Genomic DNA, 20096 nt, shown 5'->3' on the forward strand with positions numbered 1-20096 from the left:
CTGGCAATTTAATCAAACTGAGTTGAAGTGAATTAACTCATAATGATGTCACTCAACAAGCATTTATGTTATTATAGATAATCTTCTATTTAAGGATGTAATTAAACAACTGAACTATTGCCCCCAACTTGTAAAGTTCTGAATCATGTACCAGTGTTCTTCAGGTCATTTGGAAGAGACTATATTGTGTCACATTTTAAAATCTGTATTCAATAAAATATGGTATACTTTGCGACTGGTACTAGGAAGAGACAAAAGTGACGAAGTAACAGGGATGAGTACAACACCCCAAATCAAAATATGGCTCTTGTGGAGTGACAAAGCTGAACAGTGCCTGGGAATGTTTTCTCATGGCAAAGTGAAGCTAGAATGTGGGAGAATAAAAGCTGAGAATCAAAGAAGTATTCAATGTGCAGAGCAAAGTGATTGGGTGCGCCATTGTGCAGCATGGCCGGTACAAGTCAGGAAACCTCGCTCCCGGGATCTACCCGGCTCACGATGCCTCACGAGATCTAACGTGATCTCGCAAGATGTTGCGATGTAAATCCCGCCCATTGTGGGCAGGATCACTTTTTAGCAAATCCGCATATTAGAGCGAGGCAGCTAGTCTCACTAATATGCAGTTTCTCTAGGTCCCCAGAGGCTTTGGGATCTGTTCCCTATCAGTAATGGTCTCCACAAATGTAGCCGGATAGAGTGGCACCCTTTGGGCAGAGTGGTACCCTGACACTGCTGATGCCACATGGGCACCCTGACACTGCTTGCCAGCATGTGGCACTGCCAGCTGGCAGGGGCAATGCCAAGGTGCAAAGCTGGCTGATGTGACCATCAATTCACACGACACACGGTTTGAAGTGAACAGTGGTTTTAATAATCTTACAACAGACACTGCCTGCGATGAGATGAACTGGCAGGTAGGCTCACGACTGCCAAGCTTTATACTTCCGGTTAGTACAAACCCAGAGCCCAGTACAAACTCCTCATCTCCCCCTATGGGCAGAGCCGCGCAACTGCTCGTATACCGAGCTTACATAGACACAGTACATCATATATAACAGTCTGAATTACACGGACTGTGATTCACCACATTCACCCCCTGTAAAAAAAATTGAGTCCAGCGGGGGTGATGTGTCTACAAAATCCAAATTACGAGTTACAATTTACAGGTTATAAATCACAAATTAAGTCGATCCGGCGGCTGAGTCGTCCTCTGGGATCGACGAAGCACTGGGGTTGCAGCCTCTTCTGGTGGCTGGGCGGTGGCGGTTGGCAAGGGGACCATGGCGGACTCCGGGGGTGATTCAGTCAGAGCTTCATATCCGACTGGTTCGACTGGTGACGGGGAGCGCCGGAACCCCAAGGGGGCGGGAGTGTGGAGCACGGACAGCGAAACTGCAGGCGTGGGGGCGCCGGGCGCAGGGGGTTGGGAGGGGTATAGTGCGAGAGTATCTCAGCAGCGGTGGTGTCGGAGTTGAATCCTGCAGGTGCCAGGTCCCGGAGAGAAACAGTGTCCTGACGGCCGTCAGGGTACTCTATAAATGTGTAGTGTGGGTTCGAATGGAGCAGGAGCACTCTCTCTACGAGTGGGTCAGATTTGTGAATCCGGACGTGCTTCTGGAGGAGAACTGGGCCCGGTGTCTTCAACCATGCTGGGAACGAAACCCCCGTGGTAGTGCCCTTGGAAAAAACAAATAGCCGCTCGTGAGGGGTCTGGTTGGTGGCCGTACATAGGAGGGACCTAATAGCGTGGAGCGCGTCGGGGAGGACTTCCTGCCAATGGGAGGTCGGGAGCTTCCTGGGCCGGAGGGTCAGTAGGACGGTCTTCCAGACCGTCGCGTTCTCCCTCTCCACCTGCCCGTTCCCCCTGGGGTTGTAGCTGGTAGTCCTGCTCGAGGCAATACCCTTGTCGAGCAGGTACTGACACAGCTCGTTGCTCATAACGGACGAACTCCTGTCGCTGTGTACATAGCTGGGGAAACCAAACAGGGTGAAGATGCTATGCAGGGCCCTAATGACTGTGTGGGAGGTCATGTCGCGGGACGGGATAGCAAAGGGAAAGCGAGAGAACTCGTCGATGACGTTCAGGAAGTACACATTCCTATTGGTCGAGGGAAGTGGCCCTTGGAAATCGATAGCGAGGCATTCAAAGGGCCGGGAGGCCTTGACCAGGTGGGCCCTGTCTGGTCTATAGAAGTGCGGTTTGCACTCTGCGCAGATCGGGCAGTCCCTGGTGATGGCCTTTACCTCCTCGGTCGAGAAAGGCAGATTTCGGGCTTTGACGTAGTGGGCGAGCCGGGTGACCCCCGGGTGGCAGAGGTCATTGTGGATAGCCTTCAGGCGGTTGTCTTGCACGCTGGCGCACGTGCCGCGGGACAGGGCATCTGGGGGCTCGTTGAGCTTCTCCGGTCGGTACATAATGTCGTACTTGTAGGTGGAGAGGTCGATCCTCCACTGTAGGATCTTATCATTTTTGATTTTGCCCCTTTGAGAGTTGTCGAACATAAAGGCAACCGATCTTTGGTCGGTGATGAGGGTGAACCTCCTACCTGCGAGGTAGTGCCTCCAGTGACGTATAGCTTCCACGATGGCTTCTGCTTCCTTTTCGACTGAGGAGTGTCGAAGTTCCGAAGCAGAGAGGGTTCGGGAGAAGAAGGCGACTGGTCTCCCTGCCTGGTTTAGATTGGCTGCGAGGGCGACCTCTGAGGCATCGCTCTCTACCTGAAAGGGGATGGATTCATCCACCGCCCGCATGGCCGCTTTGGCGATGCCCTCCTTGATACGAGTGAAGGCCTGACGAGCCTCATCCGATAGAGGGAAGAGTGTGGCCTTAAATAGTGGACGGGCTTTGTCCGCATACTGGGGGACCCACTGGGTGTAATAGAAGAATCCCAGGCACCTTTTGAGGGCCCTGGGACAATGAGGGAGAGGGAGTTCTAAGAGGGGGCGCATACGGTCCGGGTCGGGGCCCAGGACTCCGTTCTCCATGACATAGCCGAGGATGGGTAGCCTGGTCATGCGGAAAACGCATTTTTCCGTGTTATACGTAATGTTGAGCTTCTGGGCCGTCTGGAGTAATCGATCGAGGTTAACGTCGTGGTCCTGCTGGTCATGGCCGCAGATGGTGACGTTATCCAGGTACAGAAACGTGGCCCGCAGCCCGTACTGGTCCACCATTCGGTCCATTGCTCGTTGGAACACCGAGACCCCATTAGTGACGCCAAAGGGAACCCGGTGGAAGTGGAAGAGGCGGCAGTCTTCCGGGCGGATTGGGTGCTGGTGGTATTCAGACTTCAGATCCACCGTGGAAAAGACTTTATAATGGGCGATCTGATTCACCATGTCTGCAATTCTGGGGAGGGGATACGCATTGAGGAGCGTGAACCGATTAATGGTCTGGCTATAGTCCACTACCATTCAGCATTTTTCCCCGGTCTTGACGACCACCACCTGAGCTCTCCAGGGACTGTTACTGGCCTCTATGATCCCCTCACGTAGAAGCCTGTAGACCTTGGTTCTGATAAATACCCTGTCCTGCAGACTATACCGCCTGCTGCGAGTGGCTATGGGTTTGTAGTCCGGTGTGAGATTGGCAAAGAGTGGAGGGGGGTCGATGTTTAGTGTGGCGAGGCTGCAAATAGTGAGTGGGGGCAAGGGCCCGCCGAAGCTGAGTGTGAGGCTTTTCAGGTTGCACTGGAAATCGAGTCCCAGTAGGAGTGGGGCGCAGAGTTCAGGGAACACGTACAGCTGGAGGTTTGAGTAGCTGGTGCCCTGGATCGTTAGGGTCGCGACGGTGCGCCCTTGGAGGTGACCAGAGTGGGAGACCGAAGCGAGGGAGATAGTTTGCCGTGCAGGGAAAATAGGGAGCGAACAGCGTCTTCCCAGTTCTGGGTGTACGAAGCTCTCAGTGCTACCGGAGTCGAAGAGGCACGGTGTACTGTAGCCGTTGATCTGAAAGGTCATCATAGAATTTCGGAGGTGTTTTGGACGCGACTGGTCCAGTGTCACTGCGCTGAGTTGCGGGTAGTCGTCGGCTCGATCAGCTGTGCTGGAGTGGCCCTGTGATGACTGCCCTCTGAATTCGTATTCTTCTAGACAAATTTCTGAGTTGGAAGAAGATGGTTGCCCCCGTGGATCGCACGTGTCGGGCGGCGAGGAAGATGGCGCCCAAGATGGCGGCCCTCATGAGTCACACGTGGCCGGCCGTGTGGAGGGGGGTTGCCAAGATGGCGGCGCCATGAGTCGCACGTGTCATTTGGGGGCGGAGTCGGAGTACAGGCCACAGCATTTCGGGGCCTGTGGGCCTGTCGATTCTGGAAACAAGTGCTCAGGGCTGCGGGGGAGTTAGGAGAGGAGACCTGCTTTGCCAGGCAGACCCGGGCATAGTGTCCTTTGTGACCGCAGCTGCTGCAGGCCACGTTACGGGCCGGGCAGTGCTGCCATGGGTGCCCTCAAAAACGGCACACTGGGGCTGCGTGGTGGCTGGGTGGCCGTGCGGCGCAGGCCTGGGGCAATTGCTGGTCGGGGGCCCAGTATGGGGTCACTTGACCCATGGGGAACGAGGTGAGGCTGCGGAATGAGACCTCCATAGTGGTAGCTAGTTCAACTGTGTCCTCTAAGATCTGGGCCCCTTTTTCTTGCAACCGCTGGCGCGCACAATTCGATCTGAGACCTGCCACGTACACATCTCTAACAACTGTTCGGCTGATACAGCCTGGTAATTACAGTCATAGAACATAGAACAGTACAGCACAGAACAGGCCCTTCGGCCCTCAATGTTGTGCCGAGCCATGATCACCCTACTCAAACCCACGTATCCACCCTATACCCGTAACCCAACAACCCCCCCCTAACCTTACTTTTATTAGGACACTACGGGCAATTTAGCATGGCCAATCCACCTAACCCGCACATCTTTGGACTGTGGGAGGAAACCGGAGCACCCAGAGGAAACCCACGCACACACGGGGAGGACGTGCAGACTCCACACAGACAGTGACCCAGCCGGGAATCGAACCTGGGACCCTGGAGCTGTGAAGCATTTATGCTAACCACCATGCTACCCTGCTGCCCTCCATGCTACCCTGCTGCCCTCCATGCTACCCTGCTGTCCTGAGCTAAAATCTTTAACTCCCGCAGGAATTCTTCCAACTACTCCACGGGGCACTGGTGGCGGGTCGTAAGAATATGGCGCATGTAGACCTCGTTGATGGGCCTCACGTACATTCCATCTAGCATGGCTAGGGCCCCCATATACGAGTTGGTACTATTGAGTTGAGAAGATATACGGTGGCTCACCCTTGCATGCAGTAGACTGAGTTTCTGCTCCTCTGTAGTTTCAGCAGTACTTGATTCAGCCAGGTAGGCCTTGAAACATCTGAGCCAGTGCTGAAAGATTTCTCTTGCCTCTGCAGCCTGCGGGTCGAGTTCTAGTTGGTCAGGTTTGAGGGCTGATTCCATAGTTGTTTCTTCGATTTCTTCTTGTTTCCTAAGACTATTAAATTGATGTGACCATCAATTCGCACGACACGCGGTTGGAAGTGAACTGTGGTTTTAATAGTCTTACAACAGAGCCTGCCTGCGAAGAGATGAACTGGCAGGCAGGCTCACGACTGCCAAGCTTTATACTTCTGGTTAGTAGGAGGAGCCATGGGCGGAGCCATGGGCAGAGCCAAGAGTGGAGCCCAGTACTAATTCCTCATCTCCCCCTATGGGCAGAGCCGCGCAACTGCTCGTATACCGAGCTTACATAGACACAGTACATCATATATAATAACAGTCTGAATTACACGGACTGTGATTCACCACACTGACATTTTTTTGTGGGCTGCTGATCAGGCTGGCGATGCTGAGGCCCCTCCCATAGTGGGTTGGGTTGGGGGGGTCGGGGGTCACGTTGGGGGCCTCGGAGATCTGGTGTCCCAATCTCTCACTATACGGAGGAGTTCCAGCGAGTGGAGCTCCATGGTGGGTGGAGAAAATGGGGCTATGTGCAGCTTCAGCCATGCATTCCCTGCTGAGGCCCCTTATTTAATGTGAGTGGTGTTTCATAGCCATGCATGTCTCGGCGCTGCAAGCACTGGGAAATACACGGCTAAACCCGCTCACTATGGAACTTTGTTACCAATTAATTGAATCGAGCCCATTGTATCGCATAACATAGCACAATAACAAGGACAACATGCGTATTAATGTGCATAGAAAAGCTTTGGGATAAATATTGAAGAGAATCTTTTCACTTGCTCACTGTAATTTTGGCAAGAGAGCCACAAAAATCTAAAAACAGCAAGAGTGTCTTGAAACTATTTTCCCTTGGCTCTGACCAAAAATGCAGTACAAGAATCCGAGCAGGAATTCATCCCCTGTAGGTTCAGTCATCCTAATATCACAAGACTGAAATGGAGAAATTGGATTATTTGAATGTTTTGAATCAATATGAAATCATTGAACTTTTTTTTTGTTTTTTAAAAAATAAATTTAGAGTATCCAATTCATGTTTTCCAATTAAGGGGCAATTTAGCATGGTCAATCCACCTAGCCTGCACATCTTTGCGTTGTGGGGTGAAACCCACGCAAACACAGGGAGAATGTGCAAACTCCAATGGACAGTGACCCAGAGGCGGGATGGAACCTGGGACCTCGGTGCCATGAGGCAGCAGTGCTAACCCACTGCGTCACCGTGCTGCCTGAAATCATTGAACTTAAATCTTTTTTTTTGCCAACAGTTTATTTTGTTCACTCCAGTTCTAAATAGGCTGTTTTCTAAACTCCTTTTCCACCAATTGAGCAGTCGGATCATCTCATTTTCTGGTTAAGCTGAGCAACAGGGAGAAGTAATTCTTCCATAGATAGAACTTGAACCATGCATTCAACCCAGAGTGGATCATGTATGGTACTGTAGATTTTGAAAATGTGCCGCAGCTTCCACTCCAGATTTTAAACTGATCAAGTGGTTAGTACTGTTGCTTCACAGCGCCAGGGTCCCAGGTTTGATTCTCGGTTGGGTCACTGTCTGTGCGGAGCCTGCATTTTCTCCCCGTGTCTGTGTGGGTTTCCTCTGGGTGCTCCGGCTTCCTCCACAATTCTGAAAGACGCGCAGTTAGGTGAATTGGACATTCTGAATTCTCCCTCAGTGTACTCGAACAGGCGCCGCAGTGAAGGTGACTAGGGGATTTTCACAGTAACTTCATTGCAGTGTTAATGTAAGCTTACTTGTGACTGTAATAAAGATTATCATTCTCTTTGCGCATAAATTTTGCTCTAAATGCACAACTAGACCGTGAACTGTTCCACATTTCTCTCCCTGTGCTACATTAGTCTGATTAAAATGATGTCCTGGAGCAATTTTTTGCAATTTCAGGTTCATCATAATTCACAGCCAATTAATTTGACGGGTAATTGAGAACACAAGCTACATTATGATAAATAAGTTGCTACGTGTTATCCAAGGTAATTGCAAGTGGCTGTGTTCCTGATTAGGTGTACGTTCTCGGTTAAAATTGGCTTGAAACAAGTGTGTTACAAGCTCAAAGACTATGCAGCTGGATTATCCATCGGCAGGATCCTCTGCTTCACAGACAACGCACTCTCGCCCAAGGATTTCCCAAAGGCATGGGGGTGCACACAAAAGGAAACCCCATTGGCCGGCTGGCGGAAAATCCGCATTGATTCCCCCCACCACCCTACCCGGAACGCCCTCACCACCTACTCCAGATGGTAGCCCTCCTCACCAGGCCCCAGACCTTGTACCCTGGGCACCCACTCACAAAATCACTGGGACCGGGTGCTGGCCCCCTCCCCGTGGCACTCACCCACCCTCTGGCCGTGGACATGTCGCTGGAGCTGTGCCCCATCCCCTGGGTGTTCGGACGTTGGCTGCTGTGTGTGTTGCCTCTCACAGTGTTCAGGTATACTGTCCAGGCATCACAGTCTGTTTGGCAGACAATGACTCCCACATGCTACATGGCCTGTAAACCCATGGGAATACACTTGGGTTGTGTGAAGTGCTCACTCACCACGATTGCCAATTCCCTATTGGCAATTCCCTATTGACAATAGTCTCCAACTGCATGGCCAGAGGCCTTAGCAGCTGGTGGTGGGTTATAGATGGTCCGGAGGCAGACGGGCAAGAACAAATGTTGCTCCCGGAATGGGTACACATGATCCAAGGATTGGCATGGAGGTGCAGCGAGTGGTTCCCACCGGTTGCCCCACCCCCAGCTCCCCCCCCCCCCACCCCACCCTCCCATGGTGGCCCACCCCTGGGGAGGGACCCCCCACCCCAGCTGAGGGTCCCCCACCGAGCACAGGGGCAGCAAGTCCAACATCCCCGGGTTCTTTGCCTGCGTGAAAAGATGGCTACTCACCTCCTCGGCTCCCCACAGAAGCCCTTCCGTTAGGAGTACTAATCGGTGCCAGCGTGAGCACTTGCTAGGGAGGCCGCTGAATGACAGGAGGCCGGTGGATATGGGGTGACTCTCGTTAATTGGATGGAAATAGGGCTTAAATGGTGATAATTGGTTTCTCGCCACGCTACAGCGAGATTCCTATTTCGCCTACGGGAGCGGGCCGGTTGTATCGCAAACTGTTTGGCCCTGGCGCGGTTCCCGTTTTTAGCCCCTCCCGCTATTCACCGGCCTCGTTACGCTTGAGCGCGAGTGTAAAGAGACCGGAAGATCGCGCCCTAAGGATGTTTGACCCAATATTGGGTTGAGCCATTTTTCAAGCATCCCTGAAGGCCACAGGTTTTAGACCCTTTTATAAATAAATTAGAGTCCCTATTTTAGGCCTACCCTAATGGAGTCTGGGGAGTAAACTTGCCCCAACCCTCCTGTTGAGCATGTCCTGTAGCAAGACAGGAGCTTTTATTGTCATCTCAATGGCTGTATGAGGAGTTTAGGAGCATGCATGCCTTTGGCAGCTCCTGAGCCCTCTCCAGTAAGTAATTAACAAGCAGGATGTCCTACAGCTGATGAAACATTGGGAACATGAAGTGGCTGCTACACATTCAATACACATGTCCCATCTGCTGCTGTGTCCTGCAATCTAAACGCCTGTCTGACATCCCTGTGCACTTGTACACTTACACAGCCTGAGAGGAAGATAGAGATATAAGAGCATGATCAGCCATTCAGATGGGCTTATGAGTGTGTCTTTGCAGTGGGTAAACTGTGCCACTTACCCTGGTATAGTTCATCCTGTTTAATGCACTACTGGGCATTATGGATCTCCTGTGGGCCCCATGGATGCTAACATCCAATGCAACCTCCATCCAAGCTGCCATGTTCAGACACCAGTGTCTCCTGCTGCTTTCTGTGGAAAGAAAGTACGGGAGAATAGAGAAGAGACTTTGTGTACTTGAGTATGCTGTACTCACAACCTACATTGTTCTAACAGAAACTAGTCTGAAATGTTTTTGTTTTTTATGTCATGTTAATAGGGTGATTGTGGTGTGGACTCCAGTTTAGATACAATACGGTGGGTACACTCTGTAATTCATGGGGTCACCTGACCTGGGGGTTGAAGGTCAAAGTAGCACATGCAAAGGAAGATTGTAATAAGACTGCAGTGTGTGTGCTCATGCTCTGAGGATGTGTTGATAGTGAAGTTAGTTTGGAGCAATGGTGTCAGTCATCCTGCAACATAGAACAAGTCAGAAAGAATATTTTAATACCCTGTTTAATTCCCCAACTTACTGATTCAGGCAAATCCTGTTCAAAATCCCTGCCTGCAACAGTAATGACCTCGCCAACATTAAGGGCATTTAAATGGTCATTGGATAAACATATGGATGATAAGGGAATAGTGTAGATGGGCTTTAGAGTGGTTTCACAGGTCGGCGCAACATCGAGGGCCAAAGGGCCTGTACTGCGCTGTAATGTTCTGATGCACAATCAATGGACACGAAACGTAGATGAAGTCCGAACGATAGGCTTTACTACGCAAGAAGTGGACCGGCAGCAGACGTACAGAAGAATGGCTGACTGCCGGAGAACACGGGTTCTTATACGTTCTTATATTTGCCTCATAGGCGGAGCTATCTTCCTCTCAGCCAATCGGCTGAGAGGAACATGACATACCTGGGCCAATGGGCAGTGAGTCCTCTGCACCAATGGCAGCTCACACTCCCAGGTACCGTAATATCCCTAGTCATACTACCACATTCACCCCCTGTTGAGAAAGGAACCGGGGGGGGGGGGGGGCGTACGAGGAACGCGGACCTGGAGGGAGGGGTGGGCGTGTCCCGTGAGTATGTGAGAGACTGGTAGTATGACTAGAGATGTTAGATCGTACCATTTCATTGATGGCTGCCCGCTGGCCCGCAACTATTTACAAAATACAGAACACAGTAACTAGGTACAGTTTTGGAAATGGGGAGAAAAAGAAATAAAGAACAAGCAAAAACAAGAGTCCATCAGCAGGTTACATGGATTCGATCAGCCAATCGGGTGCCTTGGATGTCCTGTGCGACCTGCGGAGCTGTGCCGGCGACGTTGGAGTGGTGGTCGTCCGTGGCTCTGGGAGCGATGATCCTGTTCTTGCGTCCGTACTCCTAGTCGGAGCTATCGGGGGCCAGGCCGGGGGAGGGTCGTCCTGTCCAGTAGGCAGCGTGTGTGTCGGTGGGGCCGGGGGGGGGGAGGGGCCTACCGGGGGCAGTTTGGGTTGGGGGGGTGGGGGTGCTGGCGCCGGGGGGGATGGCCGGGATCCGGCGGGTGCCAGGTCCCAGAGGGAGACCGTTTCCTGTCGGCCGTCAGGATACTCCACATACGCGTACTGCGGGTTCGCGTGGAGTAGCTGGACTCTTTCGACCAACGGGTCTGACTTGTGCACCCGCACGTGCTTCTGGAGCAGGATGGGCCCGGGGGCAGCCAGCCAGGTCGGGAGCGGGGTCCCTGAGGAAGACTTCCTGGGAAAAACAAGAAGGCGTTTGTGAGGCGTTTGGTTAGTGGAGGTACAGAGGAGTGACCGGATAGAATGGAGGGCGTCTGGGAGGGCCTCTTGCCAGTGGGAGACTGGGAGATTTCTGGACCGTAGGGCCAGCAGGACGTTCTTCCAGACCGTACTGTTCTCCCTCTCGACCTGTCCGTTACCCCTGGGGTTGTAACTGGTCGTCCTGCTGGAGGCGATGCCCCTGCTGAGCAGGAATTGACACAGCTCGTCGCGCATAAAGGAGGACCCCCTATCGCTATGAATGTAAGCGGGGAAACCGAACAGAGAGAAAATGGTGTTTAGGGCTTTAATGATGGTGGTTGTGGTCATGTCGGGGCAGGGGATGGCGAATGGGAAGCGGGAGTACTCGTCAATCACGTTGAGGAAGTACGTGTTGCGGTTGTTGGAGGGGAGGGGACCTTTGAAGTCCATGCTGAGACGTTCAAAGGGGCGGGAAGCCTTTATCAGATGCGCTTGTTCGGGGCGGTAGATGTGCGGCTTTCACTCCGCGAAGAAGTGGCATTCCCTAGTCACTGTCTTGATCCCCTCGATGGAGTAGGGCAGGTTGCGGGTCTTTATAAAGTGGAAAAAGCGGGTAACCCCCGGGTGGCAGAGGTCCGCGTGGAGGGTTCGGAGGCGGTCCACTTGTGCATTGGCACAGGTGCCGCGGGACAGGGCATCAGGAGGCTCGTTTAGCTTCCCAGGACGATACAAGATGTCATAGTTGTAGGTGGACAGTTCGATCCTCCACCGCAAGATCTTGTCGTTCTTTATCTTGCCCCTCTGTGCATTGTCAAACATGAAGGCCACTGACCGTTGGTCAGTGAGGAGGGTGAACCTCCTGCCGGCCAGATAGTGTCTCCAATGTCGCACAGCTTCAACTATGGCCTGTGCTTCCTTCTCGACCGAAGAGTGGCAGATTTCGGAAGTGTGGAGGGTACGGGAGAAGAAGGCCACGGGTCTGCCCGCTTGGTTGAGGGTGGCTGCCAGAGCTACATCGGACGCATCGCTCTCGACTTGGAAGGGGAGGGACTCGTCGATAGCTCGCATCGTGGCCTTTGCGATGTCTGCTTTGATGCGGCTAAAGGCCTTGTGGGCCTCCATTGACAGGGGAAATGTGGCTGATTGGATGAGGGGACAGGCTTTGTCGGCGTAATTGGGTACTCACTGGGCATAATATGAAAAGAAGCCCAAACAGCGCTTGAGGGCTTTGAGGGAGTGGGGGAGGGGAAGCTTCATCAGGGGGCGCATGCGTTCCGGGTCGGGGCCTATCACTCCGTTACGCACTACGTAGCCGAGGATGGCTAGACGGTCGGTGCTAAACACGCATTTGTCCTTGTTGTAGGTCAGATTCAGGAGTTTTGCGGTTCGGAGGAATTTTCGGAGGTTGGTGTCGTGGTCCTGCTGATCGTGGTCGCAGATGGTGACATTATCAAGATACAGGAAGGTTACCCGTAAACCGTATTGGTCGACCATTCGGTCCATCTCCCGTTGGAAGACCGAGACCCCGTTTGTGACACCTAAGGGAACCCTTAAAAAGTGGTAGAGTCACCCATCCGCTTCGAACGCAGTGTACTTTCGGTCACTTGCGCGGATGGGGAGCTGATGGTAGGCGGACTTGAGGTCCACTGTGGAGAAGACCTTGTACTGTGCGATCCTGTTGACCAGGTCGGAGATACGTGGGAGAGGGTACGCGTCCAGCTGCGTAAACCTGTTGATGGTCTGACTGTAGTCTATGACCATCCTATTTTTCTCCCCGGTCTTTACCACCAGCACTTGTGCTCGCCAGGGGCTGTTGCTAGCTTCGATGACCCCTTCCTTCAGAAGCCGTTGGACTTTGGACCTGATGAAGGTCCGGTCCTGGGCATTGTACCGTCTGCTTCTGGTGGCGATGGGTTTGCAATCCGGGGTGAGGTTTGCAAACAAGGTTGGGGGATCGACCTTGAGGGACGCGAGGCTGCCGACAGTAAGGGGGGGCATAGGGCCGCCGAATTTGAATGTTAAGCTCTGGAGGTTACACTGGAAGTCTAACCCCAGGAGTGCTGCTGCGCAGAGGTGAGGGAGGAGGAATAGCTTGTAGTTTTTAAACTCCCTCCCCTGGACCGTGAGGTCCGCTATGCAGCACCCCGTGATCTGTACCGAGTGCGAATTGGAGGCCAGAGCGATTTTTTGTTTGACTGGTAAACAGGAAGAGCGCAGCGTCTTACCGTGGTGGGGTGGACAAAACTCTCTGTGCTCCTGGAGTCCAGCAGGCAGCTTGTCTCGTGGCCGTTGAGGAGGATCTTCGTGGTCGCTGTGGATAGATTGCGAGGCCGCGACTGGTCTAATGTGACTGAGGCAACTCGTGGCAGAAGCTCCGAGTCGTCATCCGACAGAGAGTAGTCACCTGCGGGGTCCTCGGTGCCGATCCAAGATGGCGGCGCCTGTCAGCCGCACATGGTGGGGGGTGGACAAAACGGCGGCGCCCGGTGATCGCACGTGGAGTCGGGGGTCCAAAATGGCGGCGCCCGGGGATCGCACGTGGCGTCGGGGGCCCAAAATGGCGGCGCCCGGGGATCACATGTGGCGGTGGGGGCAGTGAGGTCCGCGGGCCGCACGGGGCCCCTGAGGATTGACAGACGGCCACAAAGTGGCCCTTCTTGGCGCAGCCCTTGCAGGTTGTGGAGCGGGCCGGGCAGCGCTGACGGGGGTGCTTTGCCTGACCGCAGAAATAGCAGCGGGGCCCCGTGGGTTTATCGGGGCTCCCTGCAGCACAGGCCTGGGGGGGGGGTTCCGAGTCAGTGGGGGTGAGGGAGGTCGTGTTCCACGCTGCCCAGGGGGCCGCCGCGCGGTCGGGGGCGTACGCGCGAGCGTTCCGATTTACAACATCTAGGGAGGAGGTGAGGGCCCGTGCCACCGTGAGGCTTAAAGTCTCTCTCTCTAACAGTCTTTGGCGGATCTGCGAGGACTGCATACCTGCAACGAAGGCGTCTCTGATCAGAAGTTCGGTATGCTCAGCAGCAGAAACCTGTGGGCAGCCGCAATTCCTCCCCAACACGAGGAGGGCCCGGTAAAATTCGTCCAGAGACTCACCAGGTAGTTGCTGCTTCGTGGCCAGTAAGTGCCGAGCGTAAACTTGGTTCACCGGCCGTATGAAATGTCCTTTAAGTAAGTCCATGGCCGCGTCGTAGTCTGTCGTGTCCTCTATGAGCGTGTACACGGCGGTGCCGACGCACGAGTGGAGGATGTGCAATTTCTGTTCCCTCATCGGGACGTTTTCGGCTGTACTCAGGTAGCTATTGAAGCAAGCCAGCCAGTGCTTAAATGCTGCTGTTGCATTTGCTGCGTGTGGGCTGAGTCGAAGACACTCTGGCTTGATGCGAAGCTCCATCCTTTAAAATCTTGCGTATTAAATTGATGCACAATCAATGGACACGAAACGTAGATGAAGTCCGAACGATAGGCTTTAATACGCAAGAAGTGGACCCGGCAGCAGAACAGAAGAATGGCAGACTGCCGGGGAAACACGGGTTCTTATACCCTGCCTCGTAGGCGGAGCTACCTACCTCTCAGCCAATCGGCTGAGAGGCACATGACATACCTGTGCCAATGGGCAGCGAGTCCTCTGCACCAATGGCAGCTCACACTCCCAGGTAGCGTAATACCACTAGTCGCACTACCACGTGTTCTATGTTCTATGTTCTCCGAGCAACAGCACCTCCCGCCTTTCCTAGACAACCTGGAGGAGAACTTGCTGGGAGGCTTCGCTGAACTGTGGGGCCACACATTGGGCAGGATTAATTAGATGGAAACAAAGTCCCATAGCGAGCGTGTTTAGCTGCGTGTTTCCTGATATTCACAGTTCAGAGAAACACAACGCTATGAAATGGCACCCGGGTTAGATAGGGGGCCCAAGCGGGGAATGAACGGCCAAGGCCCGTTTTGTGCACTGAGGAGCTCCACTCGCTGGAACTGCTCAGTGTGGCGAGAGATCAGGACACCATTTTTAAATGGCATCCCCATCGCTGGATGCCTGAAGCGATCCCCAAGCCCCAAAGCACTATAAGACCATAAGATATAGGAGCAGAATTAGGCCATTCAGCCCATCAGGTTTGCTCTACCATTCGATCATGGCTAATATCCCATTCTCCTGCCTTCTCCCATAACCCCGGATCCCCTTTTAATCAAGAACACCAGATTTGTGGTTGAGGTACCTACAGGATAAGAGCTGGCAAGCGGATCAGGCAGAATAGTTCTTTCTTAGAACATAAGAACTAGGAGCAGGAGTAGTCAACCTTGTCATGTTTGCTGGATCAACATATTCAAGTGCCTAGCTTTGTAACTAAAAGACGACCGGCTTGAATGTCCACTGGTGGGATCTTCCGCTTTGCCGGCAGCACTGACGCCTTGTGGATTTCCCGATGGTGTGGGGATGGCCACTATGGGAAACCCTATTAGCTGGTTGCTGGGACGGAGGATCCTGCTGCCGGCGGTACGCCCCGCACCAGTAACTGGGACGGAGAATCCCGCCCAACATCTTGACATTGCGGTTGTGGTTTGAAGCATTAAATCTTTAGGCTGTGTTTAAAAATAATACAATCTACAAATACACATCAATCTAATATCTTCATCTATTAGATAATGTGCAATCAAATTTTATAAGAACATTTATTATTTATAAGACACTTTTAACATAAAGAAATATTCCAATATGCTAGACGTGGCTAAATGTAGAAGAAAAATAAATAAAGCATCCACCTAGCATTTGAGTTTGGAATGTGTCAAGATGCCTTGATGAAATCAAAAATCTTTGATGATAACCAGTTATAGCCTATGGTTTTCCTTCACAGATGCATGGATAAACTGGGCACCGAGGCTAACACTGCTAGGGTGGCACCTTCGGCCTGATCGCTAGCGCACACAAAATACCAGCTTGGCACCTTAGCAGTGTCAGGCTGGCAGCCATTCAGTCATCCTACCCTGCACCTCCCCACAATTTAGGAATGCCGACCTGGCCAGATTGTTGGATGAGGCCGAGACCAGATGGATTGCCCTATTCTCCCGAGGGGCTCAGAGGGCCAGCCAGAGGGCACCCAGTGTCGCCTGGGAGGAAGGGACAGCGCTGCCAACTCGGCCCATCACCAGGGCCGTAAGAAGGTCAAAGACCTCTTCTGGGCTGCAAGGGTGGGTTGGCACCGGCCCCACAAGCCACCTCCCCCCCCCCCCCCCCCCCCCCCCCCCCCGCCGGAGAGACATGCGCATGGCACCACCCCCCGGCCAGCACCATACCGCACCCATCCATCCATGTCCAGCAGTGCTGCCCAAGCCAAACCCCCATAATGCCCATCCCCCCCCCCCCCCCCCCCTTCCATGGTGAACAAAGCAGGTGGCTCACGATGCCCCCTCTGTGACCCCGCAGGAGAAGTTGCCTCACAACAGACAAGAGGAGGCCCAGAAGGGCAGTGGGGTGCCGGACATCAAAGTACTCACACCCGATAAGGAATTAGCCTTGGAGGTTGCGGGCAGATTAGTCACCAGTGTAGAGGTTGGTGTATTGCGCGGAACTGAGGATCCACTGGCCGCCACCCTGATGAACTGTCATACATGAGTTGTTAGTGCCATATGAAATGAGCCATCCTTCCCGCCAACCACATATCTATTATCCGGCTGGATCTCCATCCAATGGTGCCAGCCCAGCTGGGGTGGTCCTCCCCCCAACCTCTCATGACACCACCTTGGAGGGAAGCACCGAGGTGACCGCCGGATTAGTGGCACGGCTGTCATCCTCACCCTCCACCAGCACAGAGACATACACCTCAATAGGTGACAGTAGTGGTCAGGCTTCTGGGGCACTTCACAGTTGCTGATGTGCATCAGGTGGAAGCAGGAAATCCCAGGGAAGACAGCAGTTGGAGATCTGCTGGATGCCAGGACCCAGCTGGGTTCCAGCCAGATGTGGAGCCTCTGGACCAGGTTTACCCGGAGCTGATGCAGTCCATAGGATGTGGCCGTGAGTCACAAGGGGAGGTCAGTGAGACTTCAGCAGGTCCATAGCCGATTGGAGGAGCCCCAGAGACTGCGGGTGCAGAAGATAGTGCTGGCAACACGTGGCACCGAGGCCAACACACAGGAGACGCAACATCAGCAGCATGAGTGAAGGTGTCCAGGGTGCAGCTCAGTCAGTGACAACCATGGCTGAGCGTCTCGACAGTATGTCCGACTTGCTGGTGGTGCACCACAGACCCAGCTGGACCTCTCTGAGGTGCTGCAGAGCATGGTCCTGTCATAGGTGGGCATTGCTGGGGCGCTCCAGAGAATGTGCCAGTTAATGAGGAGCATTGCCGAGGATGTCAACACTGTGCTGCAGACATTGGGGACATTGCTACCAGGGCTGGCAACGCCAGATGACTCGGGGGTAGCCGGGGCTTAATCCAGCTTCCCCTCCATCCCAAGGTGACCCCTAGGGCTCCAACCCCCAACCCGGAGCCACCCTACAGAGTGATGACGGTGGCCATCAGCTTCCCCGGGTTCCACCCCCCTGACAACAGCACCTCTTGGAGTCAGCCTCCGAAACAAGGTGGCATGGCAAGGCATGTGCCGCCAGCAAGTGGGCCAGGGTCCAAAGAGGACAACCGCCAGGGGCATCAAAAGCCACGGGCCTTCGTAAGCAGCAGGCTGCCTCCACCTCCGATGTGCATCCTGGGGACACATCTAGATGCAACGATAGAGCACGGAAGGCTAAGCAGGTCGAGGATCACTGAGAGGGCAATTTCGCGGGGGAGGGGGGATTCGAAGGGGGGGTGGAGGTGATTGAGGGGGAAATGTGGGTGGGTGGGGGTTGGGTCAGGGGTGATGGGGCAACACCATTAGGGGCTAGGGGCTGTTGGGGACACATATGTACTGCATTAAAAAACATTGTACCCAGGGTATATGATGCCTCTGGCACTTTCGTCCGCAACACGGGCCAGCAACCAATTCCCTACCCCAGCCCCTCGGGTGTGGTGGTCCTGGATTTCGTCCTCCGTGCTGACGTCATTACCAAGGTCATCAGCGTGTACCCCTTAACCCCAAAGAGCCAACCGGCCATTCTGGGGTGGTTCTCGAAGAGGCCGTGGATGTCCGACTGCCCCAGGATGTAGCTGTCATGTCCACTCCCTGGGAGTTGTGCCTGATCGTCTTGTGGTGGTCACACACAAGCTGGATGTTCAGGGAGTGGAACCCCTTCCTGTTGATGCAGGGTACTCCCAGATGGACCGGTGAGTGCAAGGTGACATGTGTGCCATCTGTTACCCCTGGACGTGGGGCATTCCGTCAATGACGGAGAAACCAGTTGCCTGGCCATCCTGATGGGCTTGGTCCATGTCAAAGTTTACAGGGAATCAGTGACCTCACGAATGCGGTTATGATCTGCAGCTTGTGAGATGCCGTACAAGTCCCCCCTCGAGCCCTGGAATGATCCTGAGGAGTTGAAGTTCAGAGCTATGGTGACATTGATGGCCACTGCGAGCAGGTAACTTCCTCCTCAACATGGTGCCAAGTCTGCAGGGACATGGCATAGGTGCCGCAACATCACCTTGTTGAAGCGGAGCCTCCTGCGACACACATGCTGTCCGTCATCTGTTCGAAAGACCAGCGATGCTTGTACATCTTGGGCCGTCGCTGGCCACCCTCTCTAGGTCCTCCATGGCCTGATTGGGGCTAGTCCCCAAGGTATGGGGCGGGGCTTTGCACAGGAGCCATCACTTTGAGTCACTTTCCATGCTGCTGCCACTGTCTTTTCCAGCGTCTGGCCGCCTGGACTGTCGGCCCTGCCAGCAGCACCGTGAAGGCACACTCCGTGGGGTTGAAGATATCATCCATCCCGTGTAATATCTGTAAGGAATTGGAGAAGGCGAGAGACTGGCGACCAGCTGTGTCTTCCACCCTGGGACCCTCCATTCCCCCATTGCCCCCCCCCCCCCCCCCCCCCCCACCCCTCCCAAATCCCATTCCATCTGACATGCCCTTCCCATGTACCTCCATGCTGTGGCCCCTGGTCACTTGACTCCAGACCCTGTACCCCAGACACCGGCAGGTAATGTTACCTGGACCAGGCGCTAGTCGCCTCCTCGGCTTACGCACCCACCCATTGGTCACGGAAATGTACCCGATGCTGGGGCACAGCCACTGGGTGTTCAGATGTTGGCTACTACATCCGTGGTGTTGCCTCCCGCAGTGTTCAGGCACAATCTCCAGGCACCCTGATCTGACTGGGAAGCTAGGCAATAACTCCCACATGCTACATGGTCCGCCTACCCACGGGCATCCACTTGCGAGGTGTGAAGTGCTCACTTAACTACAATTGCCAATTTTCTACTAGCAATAGCCTTCAGCCATGAGGCCAGAGGCCTCCAGTCAGTGGGAGTTATGGGTGGTCAGTGGATCAGACAGGTAGGGGCTGGGGTTGCCCCCATTGTGGGTACACACGATCCAAGGGGTGGCACGGCAGACCTTTGGGCGCTGAGAAATCCCCCCCAGCCCAGAGGTGACCCTCCTGCACCATGGTGGCCTACCCTCCCCCCCTATGATTTCCTCCCAAGGGGACCCCCTCACCCTGGCACTGCTCTTGCCAGCCTGCCATGGCACCCGGGCACCTTGGAAGGGCCAGGTGATAGTGCCTAGGTCCCCATGTGGCACTGCCAAGGAGAGCCAAGGTGCTACCCTGCCCTGTCCTTGACCCTCCAAGGGTCTCCAATGGCCTGGGAGACCCCCTTCTAGGTGCCGTTATGCCTGGTCCAAATTTGTGTGGACCCATGTTAAACGTCATCATGACAACATCTCACAGGCATGGGCGTTCGTTCCCAGGCCTCGGGAGAATCGGGTGCTGACATAGTTAAATGACCCAGCGAGTACAAGATTTGTTTGCAACATCTCTCGAGATCTCATTAGAGCTCACAAGGTCATCATAGAATGTACAGTGTAGAAGTAGGCCATTCGGCCCATCAAGTCTGCACTGGCCCGTGGAAAGAAACCCCACTTAAGCCCACACCTCCACCCTATCCCCGTAACCCAGTATTTTTGGACACTAAGGAAATTTAGCATGCAAAAATTTAACATCTTTGGACTGTGAGAGAAAAACAGAGCACCCAGAGGAAGCCCACGCAGGCATGGAGAGAACGTGCAGACAATGCACAGACAGTGACCCAAGCCAG

The 20096-nt window shown here is 53.9% G+C and overlaps 1 protein-coding gene across 1 annotated transcript in view; it reads left to right on the top strand.

Moving 5' to 3' along the window:
- LOC119967374 (ectonucleotide pyrophosphatase/phosphodiesterase family member 3-like) overlaps window positions 1–20096 on the top strand; it is a 211325-nt gene that overhangs the window by 19005 nt on the left and 172224 nt on the right. The gene's annotated exons all lie outside the window — the stretch shown is intronic.

The sequence above is a fragment of the Scyliorhinus canicula genome, chromosome 6, assembly GCF_902713615.1.
Source record: "Scyliorhinus canicula chromosome 6, sScyCan1.1, whole genome shotgun sequence".
Taxonomy (NCBI): Eukaryota; Metazoa; Chordata; class Chondrichthyes; order Carcharhiniformes; family Scyliorhinidae; genus Scyliorhinus; species Scyliorhinus canicula.